At 36.8% G+C, this 14,122-nt stretch overlaps 1 pseudogene; it reads left to right on the forward strand.

Annotated features, from left to right (window-relative positions):
- Window positions 1–710: 710 nt before the first annotated feature.
- LOC101126915 (14-3-3 protein zeta/delta-like) lies at window positions 711–12,161 on the forward strand (annotated as a pseudogene).
- Window positions 12,162–14,122: the final 1,961 nt, after the last annotated feature.

Genomic DNA, 14,122 nt, shown 5'->3' on the forward strand with positions numbered 1-14,122 from the left:
AATTTTCTTGAAATGTCTGGCCAACTTTTAGTAACAAAATGAAGTTTTAACATTCCCTGTCCAAAGGGATTTTCCAGATCAAGGCCTGCATATTGTCTCATTTGCTCCCTCAATCTAAGAATCCAGCATGTCCCTCATCTTTTTCCTGTTGAATATCAAATGCTTTAGAAAGATTTCAAGTTCGGGGTACTGATACTCGAATTCCTTTTGTTATTACCTCCCTTAGATCCTGCATGTTTTCCCAGTGATTTGCATTGTTATTGTCCCACTGAGGGTCATGGGTGGGAAATTTATGGTCCACAGGAGGAACATTTTGACCCGGAGGGTGCTCACGTTTCCAAACTGCCACAGCAGCCCTCCGAATCATACTTCGTTCTTCCCCTGAAAAGAGGATGCCTCTGATGGACATCAACTCAGCCCAAGTGGGTATCTCAGGCCCTAAAAATTGATCAATTTGATCTGCTACTCCATAAGGGTCATCCAGTAATGGCTTAAGCTCCTTTTTTAAATTCCGGACCTCTGAACTAGTTAAGGGAGCGTTTACAAAGCCAGTAGCCCCTCTGCCTCGTGGTACCTCTCTTAAAGGAAAGAAAGTTGGATCTGTCTCTTTGGGTGTAGAGGGAAATACAAAGTTTTGAATATCTTTTTTTACATTGCTCTGTTTCACATTGAAGCCCCTTTAAAGATAGATTGGGAGGGGGCAGGCTCACATGACGGTAATTCTGCAGAGTCGGGATTATAAGGGGAGGAGGGCGAAATATGAGCAGAAGTATCACAAGCAAAGGAGGGATCCACAGCAGCAGCTGGGAGAATCGAACAGGCTGAGGCGCTGCCTGAAACAGCTGGGAAGTAACCCACAACGGGAGCCAGGGGGACGGCACAGGCTGGGGGGTGACCTGACACGGGGACCGGAGGGGAGTGTTAATTTATTAATTGGATTACTGGCTTCAAGATGTAGCTCTTCAAGGAAGAAGGCCAGGAAGACTTGCACTTTCTAGAGCCTAATAAGCAGGCACAACTGGAAGGCAAAACAGATTCCCAATCAGTGTCCCATTTTCATACTGGATCCTGTATTCCCAAAAGAGAAACTCTATGGAACACGACAGTGCAATAATTTTACTGTGTATTTTATTGCAAAGTAACCCAAAGCCAATTAGCCCACTTTGTGATCACCATATCCTCCCATGGGAGTCATCTCTCAGCAGACGGTGGGGACATTTCCATATTTTCTAGGCGGCAAAGTGCATGCTTCTCTAATCCAAATGTGCAAAGAGTTGAGTATTCACCCATAATTGCCATTTGCTATCCCTAAAAGTATATTTAGCCTTAGAGTTTGAAAGAAATGTATCTGCTTTAAATTCCTTGAGTTTCATGAGGAAAACAGGCTTTTCCCAAAATGGGGTCTGTGACACCTCTATTTTTCCCAAGGAATCTCAGGCACACATACGGATTGCAGCACTATTCTCAATAGCAAAGAGATGGAATCAACCTAAATGCCCATTGGTGATAGACTGGATAAAGAAAATGTGGTTCATATACACCTTGGAATACTATGCAGCCATAAAAAACAATTTAATGTCCATTGCAGCAACATGGATAGAGCTTGAGGCCATTATCCTTAGCAAATTAATGCAGGAATAGAAAACCAAATACTGCATGTTCTCACTTATAAGTGGGAGCTAAATGATGAGAACATATGGACACATAGAGTAGAACAACACACACTGGAGGCTTTCAGAGGGTGGGGGGTGGGAGGAGGAAGAAGATCAGGAAAAATAACTACTGTGTACTAGGCTTAATACCTGGGTGATGAAATAATCTGTATAACAAACTCCCATGACACAAGTTTACCTATGTAACAAACCTGCACTTGTATCCTTGAACATATAAGTTAAAAAAGGTAAAAATAAATAAAATAGAAACAAACATATAATAGAGGAAATAAGCAAATATTTTATTTAAAACAATTGATAAAGCAAAATTTAAATAAAATGCAAATTATCAAAACTATGAATAAAAAAGTGATCACCCTTAGTGATTCTACATTTAAAAATATAATAGAATACTATAAACAGCTGTATGCAAACAAATCCAATATCTAAGATTAAGTGGATAAATTTGTTGAAAAAAATAGCAAAAAAAAAAATACTAATCTGAATAGTCTTTGAATAAACTGAATTCCTTGTTATACATTATCCTATAAAGATAATTTCAAATCAAGATGGCTTAGCTGGCAAAGTTTTTCAAATACTTAAATAATAAATATTACCAATGTTATACAAAATTTTCCAGATAATATACATCATATAGTTCCTAAATTGTTTTATAAAACCAGCATAACTTTGATCTGAAAATAGGACTGTTACACTGTGAGAAGATCATTTAAAACTAATGTAGATCATGAATATAGATACAAAATTCTAAACAAAATAAAGGCTGGTAGTATACAGAGATATATAAAAATTACTGTATTTCATATCCCTGTGAAATTTAGTCCAGAAATATGATTGCTTTAAAAATTCAATAATCAATATAATTCACATAATAAGGAAATAAAGATGAGAAAATGTATTTGGTATAACTCAATACATATGCATAATTTTTTTTAAATTTTGAAAACATTGTGGCAAAAGGGAACTCCATTAAGAGCAGAATATATTTGAAACCTTTGTAGATAACAGAAACTCCATGTGAAAATATTAAATGAATTGATATACAGTTTCAAAACACAAGAAGGTTGTCCACTCTCACCACATTAATTCATTAGTGCAATGAAGGTCTTAAGCAGTGCAATAAGCAATAAAAAGTCATAAAAGGTACAATGATTGTAAAAGAAAACAAAAATCTGCCATTATTCAAGTGACAAAATTGTGTACATGTAAAGTCCAAAATAATCTCTGAGCAGATTATGAAAATTAATGTCAAGTTAGTATGATTCTTGAACCACAATTAGTATACAAAAATTAGTGCAGAAGTTTTATTTTTTTTTCAAGACAGCAGATTGGAGGCATTATTAGCATGCCTCCCCAACTTGGAAAGGCAAAATAGTATATAGAGATTCACTCTGTGAACTTTTTTCCAAGAAGCATTGCAGGAACTCTACAGGAAAGCTGAAAGAAGCTACAAACCTTTTGAAAGAAGCAACAGGCTGCAGCTTACACAATAAGCCAGGCAGAAAACCTTAGGTTCCCAGAGTGTGAGAGAGGGATAAACTGCCTGTATGATACACATTCCCATCAGAAAACCTGCCAATCCAGGCCACTGGGGAAGATTTGAACCCTACTCAGCACTGGAACTGATTTAGGGAACAGTGGGGAAAATAAAAGTAGGAGCAGTGAGAAGAGCCTTGCTTCCATTCCCAGTCTCTAGTGTGATGAAGGGGGCCATTTCTGATTCTACCTCACAGGGGACGCTGCAGAATTCTGCCAGCTAACTCAAGTGGTGGTCACAGGTTGAGGGAAACCCTCAACTGAGATTCATGACATAATTTTGAGTGGGGATGAACTCCTTTGGCCAGAACTGGGAGGCAAATGGGAAGTGGGCTGCAGCTGCAAGTGCAGGAGCTGGATGCCCTGGCTAGATGGGCAGACCAGGAGGGGTGTGGTCTGAAAGCTGTGGTTGCTCTGTGGAAAGGCTTATGGCCTGGGGCAGTTTTGGATTCTGAGTGCAGACTTCCTGGAAATTAACTAGCTGCTGCTAGTGGAATACTGTAGGTGTGAGACCTGAGTTGCCAAGTGTCTGGGAGCTGAGTGGGGCTTACCGCCACCTGCTACTCACCACCCCATGTACGAACTCTTCTGTGCAACAAAGACCATTTTGCTCCTCCCTGGAACATTACCCAAATTTCCAGAGAACTGTCAACCAATATTCACTGGGGCCATTGCTTGCCCTGCACATGGAGAGCCAGAGCACAAATTTGTCTGACCCAGCTTCCACTTGGCTTTGCTCCTCTACCTGACCTGGTAGTTTAACACAAAGGACAGAAACTTTTGGGACTTCTAGGGCACCACCCATTGCCTGAGTCACCAGAGTACCTCCTCATGGTAACATAGGGCAAGCACAAGTCTCACTGCTACCACTGTGGCTGGCACTCTTTTGCAGAAGCCATCTCCTGGCTGGGGGCCAATTGACACAGTCCATTACAGAATCTCCAGGTAGAATACTACAGCACCCAGGAAGGAGAAAACCTGATAGCATAGCCTCAGCTATCACCATTGCCTGCAGCACCATGGTTAATCAGGAGTATGTCCACATGAGTTTATTACTACTACAACCAGCATTTGATAAACCCAATACACTAAAGCTATTTATAACCAGATAATTTCACATCACTCTCCCGCTACACCCATCGGAGCTGGTGCTGGTACCTGCTGCTGAGAGACTTGAGGAAAAGTCACATCACTGAATCCCTTGCCAACATTTTCCAACACCAGCCTGGAGTATGGCAGCTCCACTGGGCAGCTAGAACCAGGGGAACAGCAGCATTTACAGGAGTCTGGCTCTCAGGGACTCCTACTCCTAGGGGAAGGGAGAGTGCACCACATGCCTGTGAGACAAAAGAATTTAGATGGCAGGGCCTGAGTCCCATAACTTTCTGCTTGTGGGAAGTGTCTTTCAGCAGAATTACAGGTGCAGTGCTGGGCTCAGTAGGGAAAATCTGTAGCTCTACCCCAACATTCAGGCAGCCCTGCTGCTCATGAAGATTTTTGGAGAAGGGAACATTTGTTCCCCTTGTCCACTACTGCAGACACAGCTGGGGCTTCTCACATGCAAGCTCAGCAGGGGTACACCTATAGACAGCCTTTCTGGAGCACTTCAGAGTGACTGCATTCCCACAGGAGGAGTGCCTTTCAGGTTCAGGCTTGCATAAAAAGTAGAGTCACAATACCTCCCTATTTGAAACATCAACCTCATTGCAGATGAAAAGATGTGCCTGTCTGATTTGAATAGCCTGGACACTGGGTCAAGAGTGTGACTAGGAAGTGGACCACTTTCCTGCTGGCTTGGCAGAGGTGTTGAGGTGGCTCCCTCCTTTCACCCTGAGAAGACCTCAGTGTGTTTCACTGAGAGCTCCCCCAGCCACATATGTCAAAGTTGGGACTTTCTGCATGTGGGAAGTTTCTTTCAGCAGAAGTACAGATGCAGTGCTGGGCTCAGTCTGAAAAGTTATGTGGCTCTACCTCAACAGTCTGACAGCACTGGTGTTTGTGAAGGGTACTGGAGAAGCTGGGGCTTCTCGCGTGGGAGCTCGGCATGGGTGAACCTGTAGACAACCTTTCTGGAACACTTCAGGGTGATGAAATCCCCAAAGGAGGAATGTCCCTCCATGTTCAGACATGCTCTAGGAGTAGAACCACAATCCCTCTTTACATTGAACAACAGCATTCTTGCCCATGAAAAGAGGTGCCTGTCTGATCTGAATAGCTGGAATACTGTGACAGGAGTGTAACTGGGAGGCAGATTGTTTTCCTGCTGGCCTGTCAGGAGAGCTGAGGTGGTTCCCTCACTTCCCTATGAAAGGACCTCAGTGTGATTAACTGGGAGCTCCCCCAGCCACCTCTGTCTGTCAGGTTGGGACCTCTGCTCACCACTGAGTATTGCATTTACCCACCTGCTTTAGCCACCACTGGTTTCTAACCAGGGATACCACTCTCATTCCTCTGGAGCCTGAACTATTCAACCTGGAAACAAAATAAACAAAATAAAATAAAAAATAAATTTTTTAAAAAGTGCACGCTCTGAGGGAACAAGATAAGCTTCAAAAGACCTCTTTCATTTCAAATTCATAGGAGACAGTAAATTTGCTTGCACACTGAGCACATTGCTACTACAAACAGGATTTAAGAAAGCCATGGTACATGGACTCTCTATAACCAAGGAACTCATGCAGAGCCTTCACCTCTGAAAGCAAAAAGAGCCAAACAAGGCTGCAATAAACTATAAACATTAAAATCACATCATTAAGGGGGAAAAAGAAATTTTAAAAAGCCACATGGTCAAATCAAAAATAAATTCAAGACTAATTAGAAGAAATAGTCTACCCAAATGAGAAACAGAAAAATAATTCTGGCCATATTACAAAACAGTGTTCTAGAATACTTGCAAAAGATCACACTATCTCACCATCAATGGATTCAAACCAAAATAAAATCCTTTAAATACAAGATAAGTAATTCCAAATGTTGATTATTAAGCTATTCAAAAATATACACGAGAAAGGTGAAAAATAACATAAAGATACTTTTTAGGAATTCAGGATATGAGTAAATATAATCTAAAAAGATAGATATTTTAAAGAAAAACCAATCAGAACTTTTGGAAATGAAAAACACATTTAGGGAATTACAAAATGAAGTGGAATGTTTCAACACTAGACTAGACTTAGTAAAAGAAAGAATTTCAGAGCTCAAAGACAAGACTTTTGAATTGACTTAATCAGACAAAAATAAAGAAGAAAGAATCAAAAGAAATGAACAAAGTATCCTAGAAATATAGGATTATGTAAAATGGCCAAACTTAAGAATAATTCGTGTTACTGAGGGAGAAGAGAAAGCAAAAATTTGGAAGACTCATTTGATGGAATAATTGAGGAAAACTTTCCTAGCCTTTCTAGAGGTTTAGCTATCCAAATATAAGAAGTTTAAAGAAAATCTCAGAGATTCCTTGCAAAAAGAACATCACCAACTCATGTAGTCATCAGGCTATCTAAAATCAAAGTGTAGAAAAGAATTCTAAGAGCAGTGAGACAAAAACATCAGGAAACCTATAAAGGAAATCCTATCAGACTAACAGTAGGCTTCTCAGCAGAAATGTTACAAGTCAGAAGAGATTTGGGTACTATATTTAACCTCTTTAAACACAACAATTGTCAGTCAAGATTTTTGTATCCAGTAAATTAAGTTTTATAAATGAAGAAGAAATAAAGCATTTTTCAGACAAACAAATGCTGAGACAAATTGTCAGTACCAGACCAGCCCTATAAGAAATGATAAAAGGAGTGCTAAATCTTGAAACAAAAGGTTAATATGCACCAGAATACAACCTCTTAAAATCATAAAACTCTTAGGTTCTATAAAACTATAACAAAATGAAAAAACAACATGTAAAGATAAAAATCAACATAACAACTGGAACAATACCTCATATCTCAATATTAATGTTGAACGCAAATGGCCTAAATCCTTCACTTAAAAGATGCAGATTGACAGAATGGATTAAAGAAAACACAAACCAAATATCTGTTGTCTTCAAAAGACTCACTTAACACCTAGGGATTCATATAAAATCAAGGTTAAAAGTTAGTGTTAGATAAAGGGGTGGAAAAAGATATTCCACATAAATGGAACAGAAAGCAAGCAGCAGTAGTTTTTCTTATATCAGATAAAGTAGACTTTAAAGCAACAACAATAAAACAAGACAAATAAGGTCATTTAATAAGGATAAAAGGATCAATCCAACAAGAAGATATTACAATCTAAATATATACATATCTAATTTTGTGGCTCCCAGATTCATAAAACAATTACTACTAGACCTAAGAAATGAGACAGGCAGCAACACAATAATAGTGGGGGACTTTAACGTATCACTGACAGCACTAGACAGATCATCAAGGAAGACTGTCAGCAAGGAAACAGTGAACTTAAGCTGCACTGTGGAACAAATAGTCCTCACAGATATTTACGGAACATTGAACTCATGAACTGCAGAATATACATTCTTCTCATTAGCACATGGAACAGTCTTCAAGATAGACCGTATGATAGGCTACAAAACAAGCCTTCACAAATTTCAAAAATCAAAATTATGTAAAGTGTCTTCTCAGACCACAGTGGAATAAAACTAAAAATAAACTCTAAAAGGAGCACTCAAAATTATACAAATATATGGAAATTAAACAATCTGCTCCTGAATGGTTTGGGGGTTAACAATAAAATCAAGATGAAAATTTGAAAATTCTTTAAAATGAGTGATAATAGTGATGCAAGTTATCAAAACCTCTGAGATACAACAAAAGCAGTGTTAAGATGAACGTTTATAGCACTAAATAGCTATATCAAAAAGTCTGAAAGATCACAAATTGACAACCTAATGTCACACCTCAGGGAACTAGAAAAACAAAAAGAAACCAAACATAAAACTAGCAGAACAAAAGAAATAACAAAGATCAGAGTACAACTAAATGAAATAGAAACAAAAATACAAAACATCTATGAAACAAAAAATTGCCTCTTTGAAAAGATAAACAAAATTGATAGTCCTTTAGTTAGATTAACCAAGAAGAGAAAAGATTCAAATAAACTCAATTACAAATGAAAATGAAGATATTAAAATCAACACCACAGAATATGAAAGATCATTCAAGACTTCCATGAACACTGTATGCACACAAAGAAGAAAATGTAGAGGAAATGAATAAATTCTTGGGAATATACAACCCTCCTAGATTAAAGCAGGAAGAAAAAGAAAACTTGAATATACCAATAACAATCAGTGCAATTAAATCAGTAATAAAAAAATTGCCAACAAAAAAATTCCAGGGCCAGATAGATCCACAGCTGAATTCCACCAGACATTCAAAGAAGAATTTAGAAGAATTCTTCTAAAACTATTTCAAAAGATTAAGAAAGAGGAAATAATTCATAATTCAGTCTATAAAGCAATATCACTCTGATACCAAAACTAGGAAAAAAATAACAAAAAAAGGAAACTACAGCTCAATATCCCTGATGACCATAGATGCAAAAATCCTCAACAAAACACTAGCAAACTGAATCCAATAGCACATCAAAAAGATAATACACGATACACCACAATCAAGTGGATTTCATCCCAGGCATGCAGGGATGGTTTAACATATGCAAGTCAATAAATATGATAAATTACATAAATGGAATTATAAACAAAAACTATATGATTATCTCAATGGATGCAGAAAAAGCATTTGATAATATCCAGCATTCTTTTATGAAAAACACATTCAACCAACTAGACATAGAAGGGACATAACTCAAAATAATAAAGGCATATATGAAAAACCCACAGGCAACATCATATAGGGAAAAGTTGAAAGCATTCTCCCTGAGAAATGGAACAAGACAAAGATGCCCACACCCAGCTCTTCTATTCAACATGGGACTGAAAGTCCTGGCCAGAGCAATCAGGCAAGAGAAACAAAGAAAGAAAAGAAAAGAAAAGGAAAGAAAAGAAAGGGAAAGAAAGAGAGAGAGAGAAAGAAAGAAAGAAAGGAAGGAAGGAAGGAAGGAAAGAAGGAAGGAAGGAAGAAAGGAAGAAAGGAAGGAAGAAAGAGAATCCAAATTGGAAAAGAGGAAGTCAATCCATCTCTGTTGGCCAATGATGTGATTGTATGACTAGAAAACCCTAAAAACTCCTCCAAAAAACTCCTAGATTCAATTAATGAGTTCAGTAAAGTCTCAGGTTACAAAATCAATATACAAATCATTAGCACCACTATACACCACCACCACCAACAAAGTTAAGAATCAAATCAAGAACTCAGTCCCTTTTACAATAGTTGCAAAAAAAAAATAGGAATATACTTAACCAAGGAGGTAAAATATCTCTGTAAGAACTGTAAGACACTGCTGAAAGAAATCATAGATGACACAAATAGAAACACATCTCATATTCATGGATTAAAAGAATGAATATTATGAAAATGACCATACAGCCCAAAGCAAACTGCAGATTCAATGTAATTTCTATCAAAATACAAACATTTTTTCCTCACAGAATTAGAAAAAAAGCAATCCTAAAATTCACATGGAACCAAATAAGAGCCTAAATGGCAAAAGCAATCCTAAGCAAAAATAACTAATTTGGAGGCATCACATTACCTGACTTCAAATTACACTGCAAAGCTATAGTTACCAAAACAACATGGTACTGGTATAAAAGTCAATACATAGACTAATGGAACAGAATATATAACCCAGAAATAAAGCCAAATACTTACAAGCATGATCTTTGACTAAGCATACAAAAGCATAAATTGGGGAAAGGACATCTTACTTAATAAATGGTGCTGAGAAAACTGGATTTTCACATGTAGAAGAATGAATCTGGATCCCTATCTCCCATCTTATTAAAAAAATCAACTCAAACTGAATCAAAGATTAAAATCTAAGACATGAAACAATAAAATTTCTAGAAGAAAATCTAGGAAAAACTGTTCTGGACATTGGCCTAGGCAAGGAGTTTATGACTAAGACCCCAAAAGCAAGTGCAAAAATAAATAAATAAATAAATAAATAGGACCTAATTCAACTAAAAATCTTCTGCACAGAAAAAGAAATAATCAGCAGAGTAGACAGAAAACCCACAGAGTGGGAGAAAATGTTTGCGAAGCATACATCTGACAAAGGATTAATATTCAAAATCTACAAGGAACACAAACAAATCAGCAAGAAAAGAATCCCATTAAAAAATAGGCAAATGACATCAATAGGCATTTCTCAAAATAAGTTATAAGAATGGCCAATGAACATATGAAAGAATGCTCAACATCACTAATCGTCAGGGAAATGCAAATTAAAACCACAGTGAGATACCACCTTACCCCTGCAAGAATGACCATTATTAAAAAGTTTAAAAACAATACATGTTGGTGTGAATGTGGTGGGAAGGGAACACTTATACACTGCTGGTGGGAATGTAAACTAGTACAACCTCTATGAGAGATAGTGTGGAGATTCCTTCAAGAACTAAAAGTAGATCTACTGTTCAATCCAGGAATACCACTACTGGATATCTACTCAAAGGAAAAAAAAACATGCCATTATACCAAAAAGACAACTGCATGCATGTTTATTGTAGCACAATTCACAATCGCAGAGATATGGAACCAGCTTAAGTGCCCATTGACCAATGAGTGTATAAAGAAAATGTGGTATATATACAATATGGAATACTACCCAACCATAAAAAAAACAATAAAATATGTCTTTTTCAGGAATTTGGATGGAAGTGGAGGCCATTATTTTAAGTTAGGTAACTCAAGAATGGATAAAAAATACTGTATGTTCTCACTTATAAGTGGGAGCTAACCTATGTGTATGTAAATGCATAAAGAGTGGTATAATGTACTTTGAAGACTAAGAAAGTAGAGGTTTAGAGGTGGATGAGGAATAAACTACATATTGAGTACAATGTACACTGCTCTAGTGATGATGCACTTAAATATTAGACTTCACCATTACACAATTCATTCATGTAACCAAAAACCACTTGTACCTCAAAAGCTATGGAAATTTTTTAAATGTTTAAAAATAAATATGTACATACATAACAAAAAAAATGACAATTAATTGTAGAATCTCAGCCTCGCTCCTGCCTCCACTGCTACCCAGAGACTGCTAAGCCCCAGTTCATCTGCCACCACCCACTCCAGACACAGAACATCCAGTCATAGATAAATATGAGTTGGTTCAGAAGGCCAAACTAGTGGAGCAAGCTGAGAAATATGATGACATGGCAGCCTGCATGAAATCTATCACTGAGCAAGGAGCTGAATTATCCAAGGAGGAGAGGAATCTTCTTTCAATTACTTATAAAATTGTTGAAGGAGCCCATAGGTCATCTTGGAGGGTCTTTTAAGTATTAAACAAATGAGGGAAGGTGCTGAAAAAAAAACGGCAATTAGCTCAAAAGTACAGAGACAAAATTGAGACTGAGCTAAGACATATCTGCAATAAAGCACTATCTCTTTTGGAAATGTACTTGATCCCCAATGCTTCACAGAGAGCAAAGTCTTCTATTTGAAAATAAAAGGACACTACTATTGTTTTGTAGCTGAGGTTTCTGCTGGTGATGACAAGAAAGAGATTGTGGATCAGTCACAACAAGCATACAGAGAAGCTTTTGAAATCAGCAAAAAGGAAATGCAACCAACATATCCTACCAGATTGGGTCTGGCCTTTAATTTTTCTGTATTCCATTATGAGATTCTAAACTCCCCAGATAAAGCCTGCTCTCTTACAAGGACAGCTTTTGATAAAGCCATTGCTGAATTTGACACATTTAGCACAGAGCTACACAAAGACAGCACAGTAGTTTTGAAACTACTGAGAAATGGCTTGACATTGCAGACATCAGATACCCAAGGAGATGAAGCTGAAGCAAGAGAAGGAGGAGAAAATTAACCAGTCTTTCAACTTTCATCAGCCTTATTCTAAAATTTACACAGTAGATCATTTCTCCTCCATGCTGCCCCACAAGTCGTTTTCTTCTTTATAATTTATGACAGTTTTTTAATTTGATAAAAACCAGTTACTTTTATTTGAATTTCTATATTTCTCATGTGGTTTTTTATGTTTAATGTTAGGGGATAGAGCCAGTGAATATTTTTATGGAGTTAAATGTTTTCACCTTGAGGTAGACAATATGCAGATGTAAAATTTTTACACAAGTTATATATGTTTGGAATGGTGCTTTTTGTAAACTGTGGCTTCACAAGGGCCAGTGTAAAACTGCTTCCATGTCTAAGCAAAGAAAAACTGCCTACATATCGGTTTGTCCTCATGGGAAATCAAAGGGATAATTGGTTCCAGTCACAGATGTAGCAATTGTGAATACTTTCAGGTTTGAATCACTTACAAGGCTGTAATAGAAACAGGTACACTATGGATACCACATGTCGAACCATGTCTATCTGTGGAATGCTCAACCTCAATGTGCATACCTTTGATTACAGCTGCAGAAGTGTTCCTTTCAACAAAGTTGTGATTCAATTTACTCTGGATAAGGGCAGAAATGTTTTACATTCTATTATTTGTAAAGTTATCTGCTGTTTGTGTTTATTATTTTTTTGCTACACTCATTTTATTTGTACTTAAATGGTTTCGGCAACCTAAGAACAAATGAAAAATTAAAAATGCAATAAAAGCAAATTGCTTGATATCCATTGCTATATATATATATATACACACACACTTTAATATACTGTATACTTTAGAGATAGATAGCACAGCAGTAAAACAAAAAATCCCTTGTATTTGAGATGATAGCTAGCTTTGTTTAATGTCTTATAAAATTTTCGTGAGCAATTCAAGTTTAGTTGTTAAGAACACATATACTGTTTGTGTAAGTAGAATGAAAGTTTTATGAGTAGACACTTCAACTATGGTTTCTATAGTTTTCCATGTAAGTTCGTCTTTTGGTTCTGAAACTTCTCTAAAAGAAATTGTATATTTTTAGAAATTTATTTATTTTCTCTTGGAAGCTAATGGGCTTTTACCAAGTTTAAACACAAAGATTATCATAAGGAAAATATTAATATAACTACTGTTTTCAATAATTTCCCATGTTCCCTTCTCCTTCTCCCATTCTGAAAAAATGAGTTATTATTTTTTGGGAGGGAGGGAGAGATTGATTTTTATAAGGGTAATATGTTCCATTTAAAATGTTGGTATATAGCATTTTCTAACTTAGGAAGCCACAATGTTTTTGGCCCATCATGACACTGGGTAGTATTAACTGTAAGTTTGTGCTTCTGAATCACATTTATTTTTGAAGATTTCTTGATACTGTTATAGTCTGCCTTCAATTCTGATCCTTTATTCTTTCTATGTATCAGGTGCACAAGATTACCTGCCTTTTTTAGTCCTCTGTCTTATCACTGACAATTCCTACTTGGTGGCCATGTACTTGGAAAAAGACCACATAATATTTCTGGCTCCAGTCAATGTCTAAAATACCCTGCTTCCCTTGCTTGCATTCCACAAACTATTTTCCTCATCCTATTTATTGCAGCAAATCTCTCTTTAGTTAATGAGATTGTGTTTAAGTTCTACCTATTCTGAATGGTCTGTCATTGTCTACCTTTAAAATCTATTATCTTTTTCTTCCTCTGTTTTTTAAATAATGATGGGTCTAAGTTATACTCAAAGCTCACTCTACAGAATAGCCCTTTAACACTTTTCAAAAAACAGCAAACAAAACAATGCTATTTTGAAAGTTTTATTTTTTTTTAGGGTGCAAGCTTCTCAAGAGCAGGGACATTTTCTATATGTTCTATAATGCCTGGTACATTGTAAATGCTCAATGTTGATGATGAGAGGCAATGCGTCTTAATGACAAGGGTGAAAAACTAAAATCTCCCCCT

Source organism: Gorilla gorilla, chromosome X (genome assembly GCF_029281585.2).
Source record: "Gorilla gorilla gorilla isolate KB3781 chromosome X, NHGRI_mGorGor1-v2.1_pri, whole genome shotgun sequence".
NCBI lineage: Eukaryota > Metazoa > Chordata > Mammalia > Primates > Hominidae > Gorilla > Gorilla gorilla.